The sequence below is a fragment of the Leucoraja erinacea genome, chromosome 21 (assembly GCF_028641065.1).
Source record: "Leucoraja erinacea ecotype New England chromosome 21, Leri_hhj_1, whole genome shotgun sequence".
In the NCBI taxonomy this organism is placed as follows: domain Eukaryota; kingdom Metazoa; phylum Chordata; class Chondrichthyes; order Rajiformes; family Rajidae; genus Leucoraja; species Leucoraja erinaceus.
In genome coordinates this window covers 21,848,410-21,871,969 of record NC_073397.1, presented here as the reverse complement: position 1 = coordinate 21,871,969, position 23,560 = coordinate 21,848,410, and the positions used below count along the sequence as shown (strand labels likewise).

At 41.5% G+C, this 23,560-nt stretch overlaps 1 protein-coding gene across 1 annotated transcript in view; it reads left to right on the top strand.

The window, feature by feature from the left end:
• The window catches only part of LOC129707390 (solute carrier family 12 member 5-like), a 568,649-nt gene that overhangs the window by 86,303 nt on the left and 458,786 nt on the right, over positions 1-23,560 (top strand). The window lies entirely within an intron of this gene.

Below are 23,560 nucleotides of genomic sequence, written 5' to 3'. Positions count from 1 at the left end.
CAGTTCCTTCTTAAACATCTACTGTATCAGTTGTTCAAGATGTAGACTCTTATACATCAGCGATGCCAAACATAGTCTAGGCGATTGTTTGGAAACATAGAAACATAGAAAATAGGTGCAGGAGTAGGCCATTCGGCCCTTCGAGCCTGCACCGCCATTCAATATGATCATGGCTGATCATCCAACTCAGTATCCCATACCTGCCTTCTCTCCATACCCCCTGAACAAGCATTGATAACTCTTTGTCAACTTCTTCTTGGATCTCACTTGACTCTGGTGGGGCCACATTTACTGGGAACAGTATCTCCTTATCTCCTGCTCCTCCTGCAGTGGGAAAGGAGTCAGTGCAACTTCTGGTGCCCTGCTTGTATTTCTCAGTGAAGTCAAAACACTGATGCTTCAAAATTGATCTCCGTGGTCTGCTGCACACATTTCAGGCTTTCCTTGTGGATTTATTCCACGAGTCACTGATCCCTTTCTAACATGAATCCACTTCTGCAGAGATAAGCATGCAGGTTTTTTCATCCAGATACAGTCACTGACCACCCTTTTTTTTATGCGGGGATATCATCTTCAGGCAGAAGGTAGTGGAGCATTAGCTCCCGTATCACTAGACACTCAAACAGCATTTTCCCCCAGGCAATCAGGCTGCTGAAACAACCAGTCCTGAAACTCACCTGAACTGGACTCTGTCTATAATTTAATGTTCACTTTATAATTTAATACATGCACTTTATAATTTAATGTTAAATTTACTGTACAGAATCCTCCAGCACAAGATTTTCGCACAGGATTGTATCGTGTATGGAACTGGCGTGACAATAAACCCCTTGCATCTTGAATCTTGAATCTTCCACCAATGTGAAATGCTACTGGCTTGCCATTTACTGTATGCTGGTGCTGTTTTGCAGCCTTTATTTAAGCTACTCACCTGTAAAATGTCAATATTTTACACTGTTGTAGTTTGATGTTTGATTCAGTGCACATCACCATCTCGCATAAGTTTAAACTGGGTTCATCGGATTGTAGCATTTGATATTCAGTATCTTCTTATAGTCTGTACTTTCTGATGTGAGGAATTAAATAATTTATTGTGGATTACCCATAAAAAAGCTGTTCAGTTCTTTCTTGTCCTTTGGTGCTATTGTCCCAGCAACAGCTGGTGTCTTGATCTGGGATTGGCATAACTCCATCTGCGCAACAGTATTCCCAAAAAATGGCGTTCATCTCCTTTCTGATGTGTTTCTCCGCACTCAGTTTAATCCCGCCTTTCTTCTCCTCCCCATTACCTCATGGGGATGACAGTCACAGATTTTGTCATTGTTACTATGGGGATGTCATCTGCTCTGCCAACTGTTCCCTTCCATCCAATCTGAGGCTCATCACTTCTTGCTGGAATACATCCACACTTACTCTAAGGCCCAAAGATAGACATCGGAACTCACATCATGCAAATACTACACTAAATGTTCACATTGAGTGAAGAATCCTCATCAAGCTTTACATTACAACGCTGGCAGCAAGCTTGCTGAAAACGTTGGCATCTGCCTGTGATGATGTGACCGCTTCAACAGTTGGAATGGGTAGTGGTTCACTCTTGATTACTTGGTTCAAGTATGTTGAGTCTAAGGTTATTCTTAGCCATCTATCAAGCTTCTTTCATTCAAAAGTAGTTGACCCAGTCATTGGGATTAGTGGCATTGGTTATGATGTTATACTGTTGCATTTATTGGAGTTTCTCTTCAGCTGGACGGGTTCTTTACATGGCAGATGTATCATTGGATTTAGTTGAGGGCAGTGGTGATATCAATCTAAATATCTTCTTCTATACTATTACTAAAACTCTCATCTAGACCACTTCCAGTCTGCGTTGTAATTAAATTTGCACAAAAACGATCCCCCATAGTGCTACGATTTTTCGCCACCTTACTCACCATTCTCCTCAGCTGCAAGTTAAATAAGTTTTTTTCTGATCTGTGAAATACTAGAAAAGTTATAGGTCTGTTATTCGCCAGGACGGTGATGCCCCTTCTGGCACCCGCTATCAATCACCGGCCGTGAGAATAAAGCTGAAAAAGCGTAGTGAGCAGAGTGTGGGGGATGCGTGTGTGAGTGGGGGCTGTGCTCTGTGTTTTGTGAGCGGGCACCCACACCACCCCTTCCCACATACACCCCCTCCCCTACATCTACCCCCACAACCCCCTTCCCCTACATCTCCCCTCCGCTACACACCCCCTATCCTACACCCCCCTCCCCTACACACCCCCCTCCCTGCACCCCCCTCCCCTACACACCCCCTACAACCCCTCCTCCCCAACAATACACCCCCTCCCCTACACCCCCCCTCCCCTTTGCGCCCCACCCAAGGTTTCCGTGTGGTTCCCGGAGGTTTTTGTCCGTCTCCTTACCTGTTTCCACTACCTGCAACCTCCGGGAACCACACGGAAACCTTGGGTGAGGCGCAAAGCCTCCAGAGGTTTCCGTTCAGGTTTTCTAAGTGGGACAGGGGCATAACTCAGTAGGTCAGGCAGCATTTCTGGGGAATGTTGGGGTTTTTTTAAAACCACACATGTAGTTCCGTGTTTTAATCAGAATCACATAGCAACTTTTTCTTCGAAAAGGCTATTGCAGATCAAACAGTATTGCTGATTTGTGAATTGGCCACCATTGTCAGACATGAGGGTTATAGGTCCCCCATGGACCAAAATATGCCTCGCAAGTTTCTTGACGACCGCTGCAGTGGAAATTGTGGGGAGCAGATCAATCTCAAACCACCTGTAAGAGTCAATCAGGACCAAGTATTGGTTGCCACGCCAGTCGAAAATGTCAGTAGCCACCATAGGCCACGGCAAGTCAGGAACCAGGTGCTGCAAAAGGGGTACTTTCTATTGATATGTAGCCATGATGTATTGCTGGTTTGATCCGTGCCTGGTTTTGCTGCTGATGACCTGATCCATAATCCATGTCATGTTTGCCACATGGTGTCAGAGGTGGGATTTCGGATTGACTTTGGCGGTTATTTACAAGGCTTTTCATAGTCTCAAACATGGCTGAAGGTTTCTGAAAACCTGACCACTCGTTTTCAATAGTAGAATCAGACAGCGGTGGCGTACCTTTGAGCGACAGTATGATTTGTTCATTGCTGCAACTTCTCATGACAAGCCGGCAATGGTCCGTGCGAGCATGCTCCTACTCCTCGCAGGAGATGAAGCTTACGAATGAGCACAATAGTTTGTGTACGCTGAGACAATAACTCATCAACCTGCCGATGGTGGGGCGCTGATCGTGACCCGGGCTGAGTCGCCGGATGACCCTGAGTGTCTCAAGAGAAAGTTTTGACAGTTGCGTGACCCTCAAGCTAATCCACTCATCGAACATGTGAAATTTTTCTCAAGTTACCAGAATGAGGGCGAAACCATTTCTGGAGGTTACAGATCCCAACCTGACAGAAAGCAGGCAAAGCCAGACACGGATCAAATCAGCCATACTGTTTGATCTATAGCTATGATCTGAAAATCTCTTATTCTGCTCACTTTGCAAGGTTCAAGGTGATATTGACACATTTTAAGAACTCAAAAGCTAAATGTAATACATAACACCCAGACATACACTCTAGCTTGGAGCTCTAAATGAGAAACATGTTTTGTCTGGAGTCAAGTCGAATAGAAATTAGGAAACAACTAACCATTTTATTTTATGTGAGACATTTGAGGCCAATTGAAAGTGGTAGCACCTTAATCCATCCATCTGCTGATTCTCAATGATTTGTTGAAGTGAAGGAATAGCTTTCTGCAGAAACCAGCTCACTTAGCATTTAATTTGCAGTCCCTCTGCACAGGCTCTTAATTCCCTTTGCCTTGTGGGATGTTTCTGTTCTTTTCATCGTTCCTTTTCTTTAAGTTAAATACTGCATTTAGAGTTTTGTGTTTCAGTGAAAATGGCTCCATTGTTATAGTAATGTTGAGTAAAATTAAGTTTGACTGAAGCAGAGATTTAGTGCCTGTGGTTTAATTTGTTTTGTGTTATTGTTGCGGTCTCTGCTTCTTATACTCACAACCTTTTCCCCGGTTCTCCATGTTACACTGACAGCTGAGAATAATGCAAGTTGAACTTCACAGAAGGAGGTTTCAGATGCCTGTGATATTGCTATTTCAAAGATAAACTGCAGCTGATCTGTCTGTCATTCTCTGATAGACAAATGAATGTTAAATGCATGCTGTGTAATGAGCTAAATGATATCATGGCTTAATAATGCATTAATTTCATGGTTCTGCGTGCTTGTTTAATTGCCCCACTTGTTTTTATTTTTTCTTGATGAAGATATATCCTCTGTGTATAATTATTTGTGATTATTTATTGCTTGGGTATATGTAGCCTATTGAGGAATATATTGGATTTTAATGGGAAGAAGCCCTACTATTCAACCAATGGCTAAGCAAGAAATTTAATTTTGAGTTTCTTATATTTTATTCTGATATTTTCTGATACATGCTATTAGACTGTGCAGTAATGGCATAATCTGGTCTATTTACCATAAAGTACACACATGACAAAAACAACATACATGCTGACTCAGCAGGAAGAACTCCAAGAGGAATTTGTTCAAGTGACTTGTATGGAGTGTGAGACACAATGTCTGAACAAGGATCCTGACCAAAAACATCACCTCTCCGTGTCCTCTAGAGATGCTCTCTGACCGCTGTGTTATTCCAACACTTTGGTTTTATTTTGTATAGAATGTGAGCCTGACCAACACTGATACCAAGCAGAAGGATGGAACTGCATATTTATCCCCATTCCTGTGTGCTACATATATGCTACATACACATGTTGTATGTCACTTCAGAAAACAGGTTCCATTGAACTCAGTGGAAGGGGATTGTAGAAGCAGAGCTCTCCATATGGCAGTTGCAATATTGTGCATTTAGTGATTACATCAATGACCATCTTTTACTCCTTATCGATGAACCCACAAGGACTGATTAAGTGCAATTAGCATGGGGTAGTGGCAGTGGGCACCATATGTGCACTCACCTGCACATCTCATGATGGCATTAAGACTGAGGGAAATAGTATGTTCTAATAGATGCTGTTTGGTGGCCCTGGTGGAAGCGCAGTAGATATCTTACACCAGCAATGGGAAGGAGTCAACCTTTGTCCAATTCCTCCAGTTCATCCTCCACCAAAGGTACACAAATATGCTGGAGAAACTCAGCAGGTGCAGCAGCATCTATGGAGCGAAGGAAATACCTATACCCAGCCACTGGCACCCTCCTCTGCCTAGCGGAGTTGGTCCTCACCCTCAACAACTTTACGTTTGACTCCTCCCATTTCCTCCAAACACAAGGTGTAGCTATGGGCACACACATGGGCCCCAGCTATGCCTGCCTCTTTGTCGGGTATGTTGAACAATCCTTGTTCAATACGTACCAGGGCCCCATCCCCGACCTCTACCTCCGTTACATTGACGACTGCTTTGGGGCCACCTCCTGCACCCACACACAACTGACTGACTTCATCCACTTCACCACCAACTTCCATCCGGCACTCCAATACACCTGGACCATTTCTGACACTTCCCTACCATTCCTTGACCTCACCATCTCAATCGCAGGGGACAGACTTCTGACCGACATACACTACAAACCAACTGACTCACATGGCTATCTGGACTACACGTCTTCCCACCCTGCCCCCTGTAAAGACTCCATCCCCTACTCCCAATTCCTCCGCCTATGCCGCATCTGCTCCCAGGATGAGACGTTCCACACCAGGGCATCGGAAATGTCCTCGTTCATCAGGGAACGGGGATTCCCCTCCGCCACCATAGATGAGGCTCGCACCAGGGTCTCATCCATACCCCGCAACTCTGCTCTCTCTCCCCATCCCCGCACTCGCAACAAGGGCAGAGTCCCCCTAGTCCTCACCTTTCACCCCACCAGCCGGCAAATACAACAAATAATCCTCCGCCATTTCCGCCACCTCCAATGTGACTCCACCACTCGCCACATCTTCCCATCCTCCCCTATGACTGCCTTCCGCAAAGACCGCTCCCTCCGCAACTCCCTTGTCAATTCTTCCCTTCCCTCCCGTACCACCCCCTCCCCGGGCACTTTCCGTTGCAACCGCAAGAAATGCAACACCTGTCCCTTCACCTCCCCCCTCGACTCCATTCAAGGACCCAAGCAGTCGTTCCAGGTGCGACAAAGGTTCACCTGTATCTCCTCCAACCTCATCTACTGCATCCGCTGCTCTAGATGTCAGCTGATTTACATCAGGGAGACTAAGCGGAGGTTGGGCGATCGTTTCACCGAACACCTCTGCTCAGTCCGCAATAACCTACCTGAACTCCCGGTGGCTCAGCCCTTCAACTCCCCCTCCCATTCCCAATCCGACCTCTCTGTCCTGGGTCTCCTCCATTGCCAGAGTGAGCAACACCGGAAATTGGAGGAACAGCACCTCATATTCCGCCTGGGTTGCTTGCGTCCGGATGGCATGAATGTTGAATTCTCCCAGTTTTGCTAGCCCTTGCTGTCTCCTCCCCTTCCTTAACCCTCGAGCTGTCTCCTCCCATCCCCCCGCCCTCGGGTTCCTCCTCCTCCCTTTTTCCTTCCTTCTCCCCCCCACCCCCCCATCAGTCTAAAGAAGGGTTTCGGCCCGAAACATTGCCAATTTCCTTCGCTCCATAGATGCTGCTGCACCCGCTGAGTTTCTCCAGCATTTTTGTGTACCTTCGATCTTCCAGCATCTGCAGTTCCTTGAACACATCCTCCACCAAATTGGGTGACTAAGCATTATCCTTTTCCTCCTCCAGATTGAGGAAAATCGCTTGCAGGATGAAAATAATCAAAGATTTCCTTTCTCCAATAAATCAGAGTACAGCACTTAGCTTTCTTTAGGAAGAGAATTGCCAAAACTGATGGTGGTAGTGCTATAGTTTCCATCAAAGTGTCCAACTGTGTCCCTCACTATGTTACCTATGGTCTCTTCAAACCTTGAAAAGTACAAGATGATAGACTTTCAACTACCAAACGTCCAGGCAAATTACCACCATATCAACTATTTCCAATCATAAGCAAGTCACAAAAACATATTACAATGAGTCAATAAGTGACGTATATTCTGCTTGGTTGGATATTGCCCCAGTTCCAGACATCATCACAGCCTGCACACAATCAGTGTTAACTGATGAGAGTTGAAATATGAATTGCTACCTCTCACGCCTAGACACCAATTCACCAAATGTGGCATCAAGGTGTAACGGAAAAACTACCATCCACGGGAATCAAAGTGAAAATGTTCCATTAAGCAACACCAAGTATAACAATGATTGGAGTTGTAAGTCAATCATCTTTGCAAGAGTTTTTTCAGGAAGTATTCTAGGCTGAACCAATTTCATTTGCATCTTTGATCTCATTGATCATGTACTACACAAATGTTAGGTAATTGTCAGCTCCAGCAAGGGAGAGCTCACTCCATGTCCTGGGGTCACCATTGTCCAGAAGCATCACTGCACCAACAATCAAAATTGTGGTGTGGTGTGAAGAGTGACTCAAAACGTTTCCACCATCTGCAGGACATGTCAGGACTATAATGGAACTTAACTCATCTGGATGGCTACAGTTCTAACAATATTCAAGGGACTCGACTCCAGCCAGAAAAAGGCAGTCAGTTTAATCCTCCCCCTCTAACATTTACTCCTTCCACCACTAATTCAAACTTGTTGCTCTCACCTTATTTCCCATATTTCCTTATGATGTAGATGGAGTCCATTTTGCCTCATTGTTTAAGCCATCTCACAACAATCCCATTTCCTGATAATCTTCCCTTTTAGGAATTCATTCCACATTCCCCTTCCCCACAATTAGTTTGCATCTTCGACCATACCTCCCAGGCCAGTGGCCACTGCAGATAGGGACACAAGGGTATCAGCCTATGACTTGCATCTTCTCCTCATGGTTACAAATTATCTTGACTTGGATATGTGTTAGTAATCCTTCATTGTTGCAAGGTTGAAACATTGGAACTCTTTACCTAACTGCACCATGGGTATGCCTTCACTAGGCATTGTGTAACTGTTCAAATAGGCAGATAACCTTCACCTTCTAAAGAGCTTTTAGGAAAATCCAATGAATGTCACCCAGCTCTATAATTCTGTAAAAATAAAAATAGAAATGATAGAAAAATAGAAGAATATTCTGCAATAAACCTCTTTACTCAAGATTTGTTGCCTGCTATTAGGAGGAGGTGCTAGATCATGTTGGTCACCAAGATGCCATGCAGCCTCTTTCATGAGTTCCAGCAGCCAATTTATGTGGCAAGCTGCTCAATACAACCTTCCAGACGTATGTTCCTGGTGCGAGGCTCAGCATTATGTCCTCTTTAACTTAACATTCCACATTAACTTAACATTCCCCTTTCAGAATGTCCCGTGCTTGCGACTGTATGTCTGAGACATCCGTGAAACTGGCATCCGGGAGGCAACACACCACCGGCTGGAATCCATTTAATCAGCATGAGTGAAAGAATTAAAACTTTTTAAAAAGATAACATATCAAAAATAATAAGTGTATTTGGAAACACCATAAGCTGCTGTTCATTAAAACCAATAAATGTACTTTGAAACAAAATTAAATGAATTAACATTTACGTGATCTTAACTTTGCAATGAAGGTTGGTAACCTCATTCATCCACAGATATTGGAACGATGGTTGGTGTAAATTTGAGCATAAAATTCTTTGGGGCTCGTAATTCACCAATTTAAGATTGCCTGTGGACTGAATATTGAGATAAATGGGCCTGATGTGCTCGAATCCAACATCCAAAACATTGTTGAGTTCTGCAGGGAGTTTGGAATGTGGTCGCCTACATACCCACCAGTGGGTGCAGTTTGAACCAATATGGCCCATTTATTGCAGGTGAGGGAATTAGCTGCATTGTTTTTTGTGGGGGAATTAGATGCGTTGGTTTTTTTGGGGGAATATATAGAGCTGGGTTGCAGCCAGCATCCTGCTATTCAGTGAATGAACTGTATATTATCACCTTACATTTCAACGGCTGTCATTTATACTCAGTTCCAAAGCAACAGAATGGTAAACAGGAGGAGCCAGGCTAGAACCAGTCTTGTCTCGCTGAGCTGTCACGACCCCAGTGCTAGACAATGTTTACACCAGGATTAGCTTTGAGAGCTACTGTCTGTTCTATTTTCGGCTGGTGCTCCCAGGGCCTTACTTTGGCAGCTGAAGGAGCACATGTGACGTATAAGATGCTAATTACCCAACAATATATTATAAAATAGCAAGTAAATCGTGCAGTGCTATAATTCACCATGCAGGAACAGTTTGTCTGCAATGCTAGATTAAATTCAAGGCTAGATGATGCAGAATGTCACATTGTTTAAATACTAATGCAGTAAGTTCTTCATCTTGCAGTTTGTTTTTGTGATGGTGTAACGACAGATGGTAGCAGTTGTGATCAGTTAACGGATGGTTCACATTGTCAATGAATATACCCACACTGAGGATTAACAGAGAGGCCCACACGAGACACCAAGGGGGAAAGAGCACAGAGAATTGTTAAATACTCAAAGCCTTTCTTCAGCAGCAGAAGCAATACTTTATATTGCACAGAACCTGTGACTTGAATCATCGAAAAATTCAAAACAACAAAACCACATAGTTATACTGGAAAAATAATATTTACTGTTATTTTGCTTCTAATACAAAAGGTTGAAAAGTTAAATCACATTGACATAAGGCTGGACAGTTCTGGCAAAACGTTATCTAATCATTAAGTTCTTAATCATTAAATTTAGATTTAAGATTAATTTACGATTAAGTTTATGATTAATAATTAAAGCATCACAGTGATGAGTGGCAATGTTATTTAGAAATCCCATAGAAGAGACTGGGCGAGAGAATATGGCAAGAAAGTCAAGTTTCATGGTGGTTTAGAAATGTTCCCTGTGGAGAGTTTCTAAAAGGATATTTGCTACTTCACAAAACACCTCAAATGTTAACTTCTGAACTAATACATCAACCCATTTAAGTAAAAAGTAAAGCAGAAGTGTTTTTAATCGTGGAATATTTTAAAAAAAAAAAACCCATGCTAACATGTCACTCCATACAGATATTGAATATAGATATAATGAGACATATGTCCAGATGGCTAGGGACATAATGACATTTGAGGCTCACTAAAATCCCTTTGAGAAGATTGTGGTTCCCTGTGCTGGCTCTTTAGGCATCTTCTTGTAAACAGATGTCCAAGATTTTCAGAGTCCTTATTAAAAGTTTTATAGTTTATTCATACCTAAATTGTCCAGGTTGGTTGTGGAATGGATGATGGAATTGAATACAGAGAAATGTGAGGTGTTGCATTTTGGAAAGTCTAACATGGGCAGGACCTTCACAGTGAATGGTAGGCCTCTGGGGAGTGTTGTGGAGCAGAGGGATCTAGGAGTGCAGGTGCATGGTTCCTTGAAGGTGGAGTCACGGCTGGATAGGGTGATGAAAAAGGCTTTTGGCACATTAACCTTCATGTCAGATTGTTGAGTATAGAAGTTGGGAGGTCATTTTGCACTTGTATAAGAGTTGGTGAGACAGAATTTAGAGTATTGGGTTATGTTCTTGGCACCATGATATAGGAAAGATGTTGTGAAGCTGAAAATGGCACAGAGAAGATTCATGAGGATGTTGCCAGGACTAGAAGGTCTGAGCTATAGGGAGAGGTTGAGTAGGCTGGGACTCTATTCCTTGCAGTGCAGGAGGACAAGGGGTGATCTTATAGAGGTGTATAAAATCATGAAATAGATTAGGTAGATGCACAGTCACTTGCCCAGGGTAGGTGAATCGAGGACCAGAGGACATAAATATAAGGTGAAGGGGAAAAGATTTAATAGGAATCTGAGGGGTAACTTTTTCACACAAAGGGTAGTGGGTGTATGGAACAAGCTGTCAGAGGAGGTAGTTGAAGCTGGGACTATCCCAACATTTAAGAAACAGTTAGACAGATACATGGATAGGACAGGTTTGGAGGGGTATGGACCAAGCGCAGGCAGGTGGGACTAGTGTAGCTGGGACATGTTGGCCCGTGAGGGCATTGGGCCGAAGGACTTGTTTCCACACTATATCACTCTATAACTCTATGGCTCTATGACTCTATAAACCAAAAGTGAACTTTGTAGGTGTAGCAAACTATTAGGAAGGTGAGTGGTAAAGGGGATAAAGGTAAGGAACAACACTCCCTACCATTCACTGTGTAGGTCCTGCCCTTGTTAGACGTCTCATAATGCAACAGCTCACATTTCTCTGTATTAAATTCCATCAACCATTCCTCAGCCCACCTGGCCAATCGATCAAGATCCTGCTGCAATTTTTCACAACCATCTTCACTAGCTGCAAAACCACTGACTTTTGTATCATCAGCAAACTTGCTAATCTTGCCCTGTATGTTCTCATCCAAATCATTAATGTAGATGACAAACAGTAACGGGCCCAGCACCGAAACCTGAGGCACCCCACTAGTCACAGGCCTTCAGTCTGAGAAACAACCTTCCACCATCGCCCTCTGCTTCCTTCCATGAAGCCAATTTCCCATCCATTCAGCTATCTCTCCTTGGATCCTATGCGATGTGGAATCTGCTGGCATAGGGAATGGTTGAATGGAATATTACAGATAAATTTAAGGTGAGGCCAGACAAGTTTATAAGGAAGAAATAAGTAAAGGATTACACTGATAGAATTTGTTGCAGAAAAAACATGGAGAAGCATCAGTACCAGTGTAGACTAGATAGATTGAATGGATTCTTTCCATGCCATATATGCTACTCTGTGTACATGGCGCAATGAGATACATGGCAATCAGGGCACTGAAATGAAGCAGTCACCTTTTTTCTTTCAGACTTCATAAACTATCATGCCCAAACAAAATGTTTAAGAAGGAACTGCAGATGCTGGAAAATCGAAAGTAGACAAAAATGCTGGAGAAACTCAGCGGGTGAGGCCGCATCTATGGAACGAAGGAAATGGGCAATGTTTTGTGTCGAGACCCTTCTTCAGCCCCAAAATGTTGCCTATTTCCTTCGCTCCATAGATGCTGCCTCACAGCTGAGTTTCTCCAGCATTTTTGTCATGCCCAAATAAAAGGTAATTTCCAGAATTAAAATTGATTTTGACAGATTCCCATAAATATGAATCACAATTGTCAATTGTACTGAGATCATAATGGTCGCTCCTGAAAACTGGAAATAAAAACATGCTCATCATTTCAATATTCACTGAACATCAGTTGACTGACTGAACCTTATAGATAAGTAATATGCATAGTTTAACATTGATCTAGGTTGAATTAACCTGTTCAATAAATGCAGTAGTGTTAGTTATGGGTTCAAGAGCAACGGGAGAATTAGCAGCCAGAGCAAGTATTGGCTGAAAGAAGGTGAGTCAGAGGGAACGAAGATTTTAAAAGAGTGCCAAAGGCCCAGGTTTAAGTAATTTACAAATGAGCCCTAAAGTAGTTGATTAGGTAGCAGATAAAAATAAATGCAGCTGTAGCGGAGCGGCCTTGTCGAGGCGAAGTGCCTTGGAGAGTAAAGTGCGAGTCTTCGGCTCGAGAGTCTTCGGGGAAGAAGCTGAGGCGAGGAGACTACGTTCAAAGGCGTAGAAGGAGAGAGGCACAACCAATTGGGATTTGTCTACTGAAGTAATGGAAGGCAAGTTGCCGCAGTGTGACTCTTGTAGGATGTGGGAAATCACAGACATTGCTGGTGCTTCTGACGACTACACCTGTGGAAATTATGTCCAGGTGCAGCTCCTGAAGGACCCTGTTAGAGAACTGGATCAACAGCTGGATGATCTCAGGACTATCCGAGAAAACGAGAGCTTCCTGGACAGGACCCACAATTGCATTATTACATGGTACCCGTGGTTTCTCCAACATTTTTGTCTGCTTCAGTACTTTGTATTTTGCTCAAGATTCCCGCATCTGTAGTTCCTTGTCTTGATCCTATGATAAATTAACTTCAGTCTTGAAATATAACCTCATCATTATTAAATATTCTTTCGGAGCACATTTTTCCTGGCTCTGTTTTTGAGGATAATCTAGTTGTCATCAGAAAGTTTAGAATTCATTTATCTTAATTTTCAATATCATTATAACCCAGGTTTTGACAGAAGGAATGATGTGGAATGGCATATGGAAACTTTAATGGTTTATGATAATAATTTACAATGTGACCACAACAAACTTCTTAGTTTTCAGCTCGAGTTTTTTGATTACCCAACAGAGCTTGATGCATTGTTGGCAGATGTCTCAGTGCATCATTTCCTGTAATATTTTATCTTTTGGAGGTTTGCCTTGAGCAACAGTAAACATTTGCAGTTGTACATTAGTTCTGTTCCTCTGGCTAGTTTAACAAATACATTTAATCACTAAGCAGACCATCTGTCTTGATTTGTTTCACTCTCACTCATACATTTGCGACTGATGCTCATGGAATGTGTGACCGTGTGTAACAAATGAAGAACAATTATTCTGCCATCTCTGGATGAATTATGAAATAATTGACAAAATCGGCTTCATGTCTCCCACAATTCCAAATACACCTTCGTAGTAACACTAATTTTATTAAAATGTATTCAATATACCAATAATACATGGATCCCTTCATTATGCTTATCAAAAATATTGCAAAAAGCCACCTTCCGTGAAACGTCATGATTTTAATTTCATAAGTTGCTTCCAGCATTTTGTTGTAGTATATTGGGATGACTGGCAAGCAAATGCTGATCACTATATAATCCCCCAAGTCAATAATTCAAAGCAGCAAATAGTAATGTTAGTTGCCTTAAGATATGCACATATTATTATAGTGCCTTTACATTCCAATCTCTGCAGCAGAAAACAGTTAACATCCTCGTTGTATAATCAGACATAAATAGTGATGCGCATTATGAAAGAATTGCTGCAAAATGGTGTTTGGGGTAGAAGAAAGGTGGAAAAATAGGCATGGCACTGGGCAGTACCTCTGCACATGGCAATGTCTCCTTCATCCCATGCAGAAGTTCAAAGGAAAGTGTAGATTATATTTTGTGATGCTATGAGCAGGTTTAACATTATTATTTTGTTTTCCAACCATGTGATACACACCATCATCTTTCTGTCCACATTTATTATTGTCATGTGTATCGAGGGACAGTGAAAGATTTTGTTTTGCATACTATCCAATTAGATCAGGTAATACTATACATAAATACAATCAAGTCAAACTCAAGTACAATAGTAGAGCAAAGATAAAGAAAGAGCTTCTTCTCTACTGTTATTATGCTGTTAAACATTCCGCTCAAAAAGCACGAGCGTAATCTCAATTTCCCAGCCTACCTCATTGCAGCTCTTGCACTTTTTTCTGCACTTTCACTGTAACTGTGACGCTATCATCCTGTAACAATATTCTGTTATTGTTGTCTTTGCACCATCTGTTGCATTAGTGTAATAGCTTGAATATACTCATGTATAATATGATTTGACTGGATAGCATGCAAACATAGATTTTCAGTATATCTCACGTGGTGTCGGGGATAATGCCAGGTTCGACGATGACCACAAAGACACTCGCAGTAAGGTGAACTCACATGATACGGTTTATTTACAGCGACAAGAAAGTTCAGGTCCGCATTTGGGCGCTGACCCTTGCCATCAGGGCACGTGACGAGGAGCTGGCAATCGTGGGCTTGTCCCAGCAGCTCAGTCCTGATCCCGAAGGAGGGGCTGGCGATCTCAGGCTTATCCTGGCACTTCAACTTTGGGCATGAAGAGGCAGCATTGATGTTCTCAGGCTTATCCTGGTGGCTAAATATTTGCCTCTGTGTGTGGGTGCATTCTCACATTGTCTATGGGCAGGGAAAGGCACTAGCAGTCTCAAGTTTGCCCCGGTCCCTTAACCTCTCCTGGCCTGTCCACAATGATAGGGATCAGAGCGGCATCCAAGGGAGGGGGTGCTGTCACACTCAGTACATGTGACACTATTAAACTAATACTAATACCAATACCAAGGTATTGGCCATCTAATAAAATAACTCATAGTGCTTTGCTTTTAAATTTTTATTTGTTAATATTGCATTGCATAGCTTGTTGTCAGTTTATTACATAACTAGCACTGTAGCAATGCACACATTATTGTTTATTGGTGTGGTAATAAGAATTATCTTTTTTTAATGACACAAGTTTAAAACTAATCTGAATCTGAACTAATGGATAGAGATTAAAGAACATATTAATCAAATACCGTTAGGTTGGTGGATGCTTCAATTGCTTCATAAAGGGCAAATAACTGGTGGATGAACTACTTAGACACTCCCTCTGGACCGAAGATGCTTTATTCCCACGCTGCTTTTGTGGGTTCAGAAATAGTTACTTAATCCATTGTAAGAACCACAAACTCATGTAGAGATTGGGCAGGAGGTGACAGGTTGGGATGGCTGGGAGTGTGGTCATTTGTGAGGTGATGTTCACCTGCTGACACAAGATACAAGATACATTTAATTGTCATTTGGACCCCTTGAGGTCGAAACGAAATGCAGTTTCTGCAGCCATACATTACAAACACATAGACCCAAGACACAACATAATTTACATAAACATCCATCACATCGCTGTGATGGAAGGCCTAATAAACTTATCTCTCCACTGCACTCCCCCCCCCCCCCCCGATGTCAGAGTCAAAGTCAAAGCCCCCCCCGGCTGACCCTCAACTGTGCTTCAGTCTGAACACGTTCAACCGTCAAAGCCCCGGCTGGCCGATGGCGATTGTCCAGGGTGGTGCGAGGTCGCACACCGGGTCTTGCTGTTAGAGCATGGGCCAGAAGTTCCCAGGATCTAATGTGGATGTTGCATTTCTTCAAGGAGACTTTGAACATATCCTGGAATCTTTTCCCATGTCTGCCGTAACTATCTCCAATATCTTTCTTCTTTCTTCGTTGTTCCATTTTGGTGACAGTTTTTCCAACATACTCTTAGCGCACATTCCTCTGTTCATTAGTGGAAGCTGTCAATGTAAACATTCACACCATAGTTACACTCTAGCACCAGCGGTATGTCTCAGTCCTGCAGGCTCAGGTTAAAGCACCAACTCTATTTACCAAGTGTGCTGAATTTTGCTTTTATTTGGTCAATAGTATAAAACCACAACATTTTATAGATATATTAAAAAATAATTGGTATTGAATTACATCTGGCTGCCCTGGTCTATTTATTCCCACCTCATTACTTTTGCCTTGGTGTCCTGTGGTGAGATAGATACTCACCTGTGATTTTTCTACATGAAATCCTTGCAGTGGCTGCACCTGTTTTCAGTGTGTCCCTCAGCACGTACACCCTTGGTACCTTGAAATGTGCTAGCCAGCAGCATTTGGTTATGGACATCTACTTACACAGGAAGGCCTACAGGCTTCAGACAGAGCAAAGAGCATCTTTTACTGTTCTTGATGACTGCAGTCGATGTTTGTCTCAGTGTCTCAGAACAACCGGTAGAACACAGAGTTCTTCGAGCAGCTGCTTATCCTTGGCAGAGACATAATCTATAAGTAGGTGGATGACTCTCTCATCCACACCAGTGCCACTACAATGGTAATGGTGTAATGAAGACTCTGGCTCTGCATTAAGCAGCTGACAAGGAGGGTTCTTTCCACCTCCAACAAAGAAAGGTTTGTGTGTTTGTTCGAGAGGTCTGGTTACAAGGCATTCTGCCAAATGACTTTGATGGTCAGCCCAATGAACATGCTACAAGATCTGCAGGTTAGTTGTTGCAGACCTTTGTCTGATGGCCTTATAATCAAAAATATATTTCCGCAGAAACCTTTCTACAAGAGGAAAGTGCTGCAGCTTATTTCAACAGGGTGGAACATTCCACCACATTGAAGCCAGACCCATCCATCACAATATGAGGACAGACAGAAGCTCAGCAGCTGGTACTTCTAATGCTGCTCAGATTAAAATTAAGATTTAACTTGAATCAGTAACTGAGAAATTACCACGACCTTTCAAAGCAGTAATCACATTTCATGCACATGGCTTTTCTGAGTTATTTTTAAGATCGTATTTGTAGTGAAGAATTGAATGATATATTCATCATTTTAATAACACCATTAGAGTTGATGTGTCATATCGGAAGAATCAATACTCCCAGTAGGGCATGTTTTAAATGACAGAAATTTCACTGGAATTACAGGCTGTCACATCTCTAAATGGCTGTAATGAGGAGTTCATTAAGGACCTGCTAGTGATTCAATCTTTTATTTTGCAATGTTTTTACATGGTAATATTTTGATCCCAAGCTGGGTGAAGGTTGTGTATTGTGCTAAACTGGGTCATTGAACTTTAGTCCACTTTATAGGAAAATTGTCAATGCCCAGAGATTTTATTTCAGCATTAATATTCACCATCCCCCCCACCTCCACTGTAACTGCAAATATAATTTACTCTACAATAAGCACAAAAAACGTGCTTCAATGCAATCAGTGCAACATTTGCTTTCTAAGATGACAAGGAAAATGAAGTCAATAACTGTTTCAGAAAGCCGTAAATATATACATCTATTGGAGCCTGAAATGCATGTCTATTGGTTGATTTTCATCTTCAGAAGCTGAATCTTGTGCAATGCATCAACCCCAATGATTTTAAGTCCATTAAATTAAAGGACTGATGCACATGCCCTTTCTGTAATGGACAACCACACACTCTACCATCATTTCCAAGGCACAAAGGGGAAATCTACCTAATACTATCAATAATGCAGGAACCTGAATAATGGCGCAAGGGAGAAGAAAGGTAGAAAGGTAGAAAGGTAGCCTTATTGAAACAAATTGTCAACATGCCACTTCTATTGTTTTGGATCAGCCTGTAGCTTGGAAGTAGCTTTGACTTAACTGATAAGAGTAAAATGTGCAATATCAGTTAATGCACCTGTTAAACAGCTGTTGATGTTTTGTCAATGAAAAAGACAATTAGGAGAAGTGTTTAATGGTGACTGAGTCAATATCATGAATTATTCACTTAAAAGTCAGTGAAAAGTTAAAAGTAATTTATCCCTCAAACTTAGATTTTTTTTACACAAATGATACATTGGATAAGATAATGGAACATTGGACAGACAGGTTGCTTGATCTTGATGTAGACATAGCACTACTTGAAAAAAGAGGGCTTGTTCTCCCATGCCTCAACCAACAGTATTCCCGCAGCTACTATCATATCACCAGAGCACAGTTGTTTATGTGATTGTATTTCTAAAATACAGTGCCCCTCATAATGTTTGGGAGAAAGACCCATCATTTATTTATTTTCCTCTGTATTCCCTAATTTTAGATTTGTAATAGAAAAAAAAATCACTTGTGGTTAAAGTGCACATTGTCAGATTTTATTAAAGGGAATTTTTATACATTTTGGTTTAACCATGTAGAAATTACAGCTGTGTTTATACATATACCCCCCACCCCATTTCAGGGCACAATAATGTTTGGGCCACATGGCTTCACAGGTGTTTGTAATTGCCCAGGTGTGTTTAATTGCCTCCTTAATGCAGGTATAAAAGAGCTCCAAGCACTTTGTCTTTCCTCCAGTCTTTCCATCACCTTTTGAAACTTGTATTGTTCTTTATCAACATGAGGACAGAAGTTGTGCCAATGAAAGTCAAATAAGCCATTATGAGACTGAGTAACAAATATAAAACTGGGTTAGTGACATCCACCAAAGCTTAGGCTTACCAAAATCAACTGTTTGGAACACCATTAAGAAGAAAGAGAGCACTGGTGAGCTTACTAATCACAAAGGGACTGGTTTTATTGTTGCAACAAGTTTGGTTTTATGTTGCAACAAATGTTGGTACAAAAACAAAATACTTTGCTGCTGGAAATCTGAATTAAAACCAGAAAATACTAGGAATACTTTACCAGGCAGACATTATCTGCCGGAGAGAGAAAATAAGTTGTTACCAAAAATGTTAATGTTTCTTTTGCCACAGATGATACTTGACTTTCTGAGTAATTCCAGCACTCCCTGTTTCCATAAGACTGGAATACGACTGGGTTACCCCAACATCCAGGTGGACCTGTAAAGCAAGACTAAGTGCAAAGTATGTAGTATAAAGTACAACGTATTAATTTCAAAGTTTATTGTAAGTTAATGATTCTGTAACCAATTTATTATGAAAAGGTGTTGATGGTTTAGGATTAAATCTGTTAGACATACTTCAGTAGTGCTATAGCTAAATATCAGCCAAACAGTATGTTTAGTTTACATTTAGATATTATTATCCGATTAGATTTGACACAAATTTGGTTAACTGTCACAAGGACTAATCTATTTCCACTAACCTCATGATTCTGTGCACTCTTCCCTCTTTTACATGTATTACATTTCCTCTTGTAAAACCACGTCTTTCAACCTTTCCATGCCAAATATGTATTACAATCCACCCAGCCCTGTGTGAAGGAATTCCTCTTAAATGCTTTATTTGACCTGTCCTTGGATATTTCACGATTAAGCCCAGTTCTATACTTAATCAGAAGTGGAAGCCATTGTCAGAGTGATACTGCAAATTGGAGAAACAGCACCTCATATTTTGCTTTGGTAACTTTCACCCCAACGGTATGAACATTGGCTTCTCTAGCTTGCTTTCACTCTCTCTCCATCCCCTCCCACTACCCAGTTATCCTGCCAGTCCTACTGTCTCTGACTACATTTTATCTCTGTACCTCCCACTCCCTTGACATCAGTCTGCAGAAAGTTCTTGACCTGAAACGTCACCAATTCTCTCCAGAGATGCTGCCTGTCCCATTGACTTACTCCAGCTATTTGTGTCTAAGCTGCAAGCCCAGTAGTTTAGGAGTGTAGGAGGAAACAGGAGCACTGGGAAGAAATCCACAGGGTCACATGGAGAATGTGTAAACTATAAAGATAGCATATGGGTCACTGGAGCTGTGAGGCAACAACTTCACTAGTTGCATTACTGAGACAATCCACATCCTTGCAGTTTTGTATTGCCATGTATGAATAAATGAATGAATACGTTTATTGGCCAAGTATTCACATACAAGGAATTTGCATTGGTGCTCCACCCGCAAGTGACAACATGACATACAGTGCCAATTAGGAATTACACATAAAACATTAAACATTAATAATAAAACATTATCGATCAAACAGATGAATTACATAAAATACCAGAGCAAAAGGAGGCTACAGATTTTTAGTTATTCAGTAGAGCTACTACTCGTGGAAAAAAAGCTGTTTTTATGTGTGGCTATGCCAGCTTCCATTGTAAACCAGCAATTCATTGCAATGCCCAGTCTTACCTGTTATTAACACCTACTTAATTCTTGAACATGCTTTAAAAAAATTCTGTACTTTATCCCGTGGTTCGTTGTCCTTTAGCACAATTTTGCGGGGACAGAAACAAATAAGTAACTTTGTGGCAACTCTGGCTCAATGGAAGCAACCTACTACAGCAACCTACATTAGGTATACCATTAACCTTCTAGAAAACATCCTGAAGAATATCATGGCAGAGTCTCACACCAATGTAGTTGCTCAGTGGAAATGCACTGCTGGCTAGCTGGTGATTCACTGGAGGCCTTGTGTCAGATGTGGGATATATTCAGCATACATATTTGCAGAGAAGAATCAGATTGAATGTTCTGCTTCTACACTTTTCATAAGAGTCAACAGAGCCTTTGAATGATGTTCTGAGCTTTGTTTGATGGCAAACAAATTTACTTCAATTTTATTTTTGATAGTTATCCAAATGGAAGATTAAAGGATTGCTTGGCTGATTATTGAGTACAGTATTACTGATACTTTATTGATTACTGATGTTACTGGAGTCCTTACAGATTTAATTCTGAGCTGTCAGCATCTTTTACAAGAACAAGTTATCTATAGATTCATTAACCTCCAAAGAGTATCATCTGCCCCAATAAGCTATAAGGACAAATCGTTGGGTAGAGATGGAGGTGTCAAGCGGTGCTTTGAGTTAGAGATGTAGATAGTATGGTGTTAAAGTATTGCACAGTGGCACATATGGTAAAGGCACTGCCTCACAACACCATAAACTTAAGTTCGATCCTGACGTCTGGCACCAACTGTGTGGAGTGTTTACCTTCTCCCTGTGACCATATGGGTTTCCTTCGGGTGCCCCGGTTTTCTCCCACATTCCAAACGTGTGGGCTGGTTGGCGAATTGACCATAGTAAATTGTGGTGAGTGTGTAGGTGCGTGTTGGAATATAAACAATTACAGCACGGAAACAGGCCATCTCGACCCTTCTAGTCCGTGCCGAACACATAATCTCCCCTAGTCCCATATACCTGCGCTCAGACCATAACCCTCCATTCCCTTCCCATCCATATAACTATCCAATTTATTTTTAAATGATAAAAACGAACCTGCCTCCACCACCTTCACTGGAAGCTCATTCCACACAGCTACCACTCTCTGAGTATAGAAGTTCCCCCTCATGTTACCCCTAAACTTCAGTCCCTTAATTCTCAAGTCATGTCCCCTTGTTTGAATCTTCCCTACTCTCAGTGGGAAAAGCTTTTCCACGTCAACTCTGTCTATCCCTCTCATCATTTTAAAAACCTCTATCAAGTCCCCCCTTAACCTTCTGCGCTCCAAAGAATAAAAGCCCTAACTTGTTCAACCTTTCTCTGTAACTTAGTTGCTGAAACCCAGCAACATTCTAGTAAATCTCCTCTGTACTCTCTCTATTTTGTTGACAATATGGGGAGGAAAAGGTGACTAGGTGGGAAAGTGGGGAGAATATAAAATAAAGGATTTAATTTGTGGGCCGAAGGACCTGTTTCTGCATTGTCTTCCATTTTTGACTCTCCAACTCGATAAGGATAGATAGGTGGAGATATCTTGACAGGGAATTTCAGAGCTTAGATATCAGATAGCTATGACACATCTGTTCAGTGGTGTGCTGAAAGTTAGGAAAATACAAATGACCAGAACTGGAGAAGTGCAGAGATGAGGGAGTGTGTGGATATGGCACCTCTGCTGCACAATTAGTAGGAGTCCAGTGTCTGGAGAGATGTAATATCAGTGTGGAATATCTGGAGGGACGCACAACTATAATGAGATTTCTGGAGGAATTCAATACTGCAATGAGAATATAGATTCCTGCAACATGCGTGATATCTGGATGATGAATTTGATTTGGATCATAAGCCCCATTCCCCCCGCATTCTCCCCATAACCACTGACACCCATGCTAATCAAGAAGCTATCTATCTCTGCCTTGAATTTATCCACTGACTTTGCCTCCACAGCCTTCTGTGGCAAATAATTCCACAGATTCACCACACACTGACAAAATAAATTTCTCCTCATCTCCTTCCTGAAAGAACGTCCTTTAATTCTGAGGCTATGACCTCTAGTTCTAGACTCTCCCACTAGTGGAAACATCCACTCCACATCCACTCTACATCCACTCTATCCACACAATCAGATGTGATTGACAATGTTTAAAAGGACCTTTTACCTGCTGGAAGAGGATTAAATAAACATTAACTGACTTGCACAAAACCAGCACGTCACATCTTTCTTCCAGCTGCCCCCACTTCCGCATTGTACTTTCCTGGAAAAGTGGGGATTTTTTTGTTCACATAAACAATTTTCTATTGGATATGCAGCATAGCTGCAATGGCGAGACACCAGGCCCTTGGGATTTCAAAACAGTTCTTCAGCAGAAATTAATTTTAATATTATAACAAAACTTCAGTGGAATTAAAATTTCATAAAGTATCATTTTGTTGTTTAAAAAAAGTTTGTAAATTTATTGAACAATTTCTAAGAGAAGCATATGCCCAGTGTTGGCAGAAAAAAACATTGTCTACGCTCGATTAAGCTACACAGCAGAGTCTAGTGCTCTCATACATCCTGCCTGCACATTCCACAGCAACACTTGAGACGATTATCAATGCAAAATGGCTGATGTTCAAATCGGCTCTGCTGTTCATCATTGTAATTAGCACAAAACTCTAGTTCTGGCACTGGTGTTGAATTTGAAATTGTGATTTAAATTAAGTGGTTTCATTAAGGGAAACTGTCTCAAAAATAATAATTTTACTTTGCTTTCTCTCTTGCGAGCCAATTCTGTTCACCTTGAAATGTTCTCTTGGAAAAAGATTTAAACCAGGACACAGATAATTCTTTGAGTTTTTGCCGTTCAAACATTTTCTGTCTCCGGTTGTACAGTTTTTTTTCAATGCTGCAATGAATAATTACATCTCTGCTGACACTGGGAACGAGGTTGATATGTTGCTTGATTAAGCTGACATTAAAATATTGGGAAGAATTTCACACTAGCAACTTTGGCAGTCTTCCCAGATCAAGAGGCAATATTATTTTTTTTCTAAAATTAAATAATTATTTAAAGAATCAATTTGTTTATTTAAGGTGTATTTTAATAACATCTGTTGGGTCTGTTATCCATCTAAGCTAAACCAGCTGGAAGGTTAATTTGCCACCACTGTAAATTGTCCCTAGTGGATTGGTGAATGGTAGA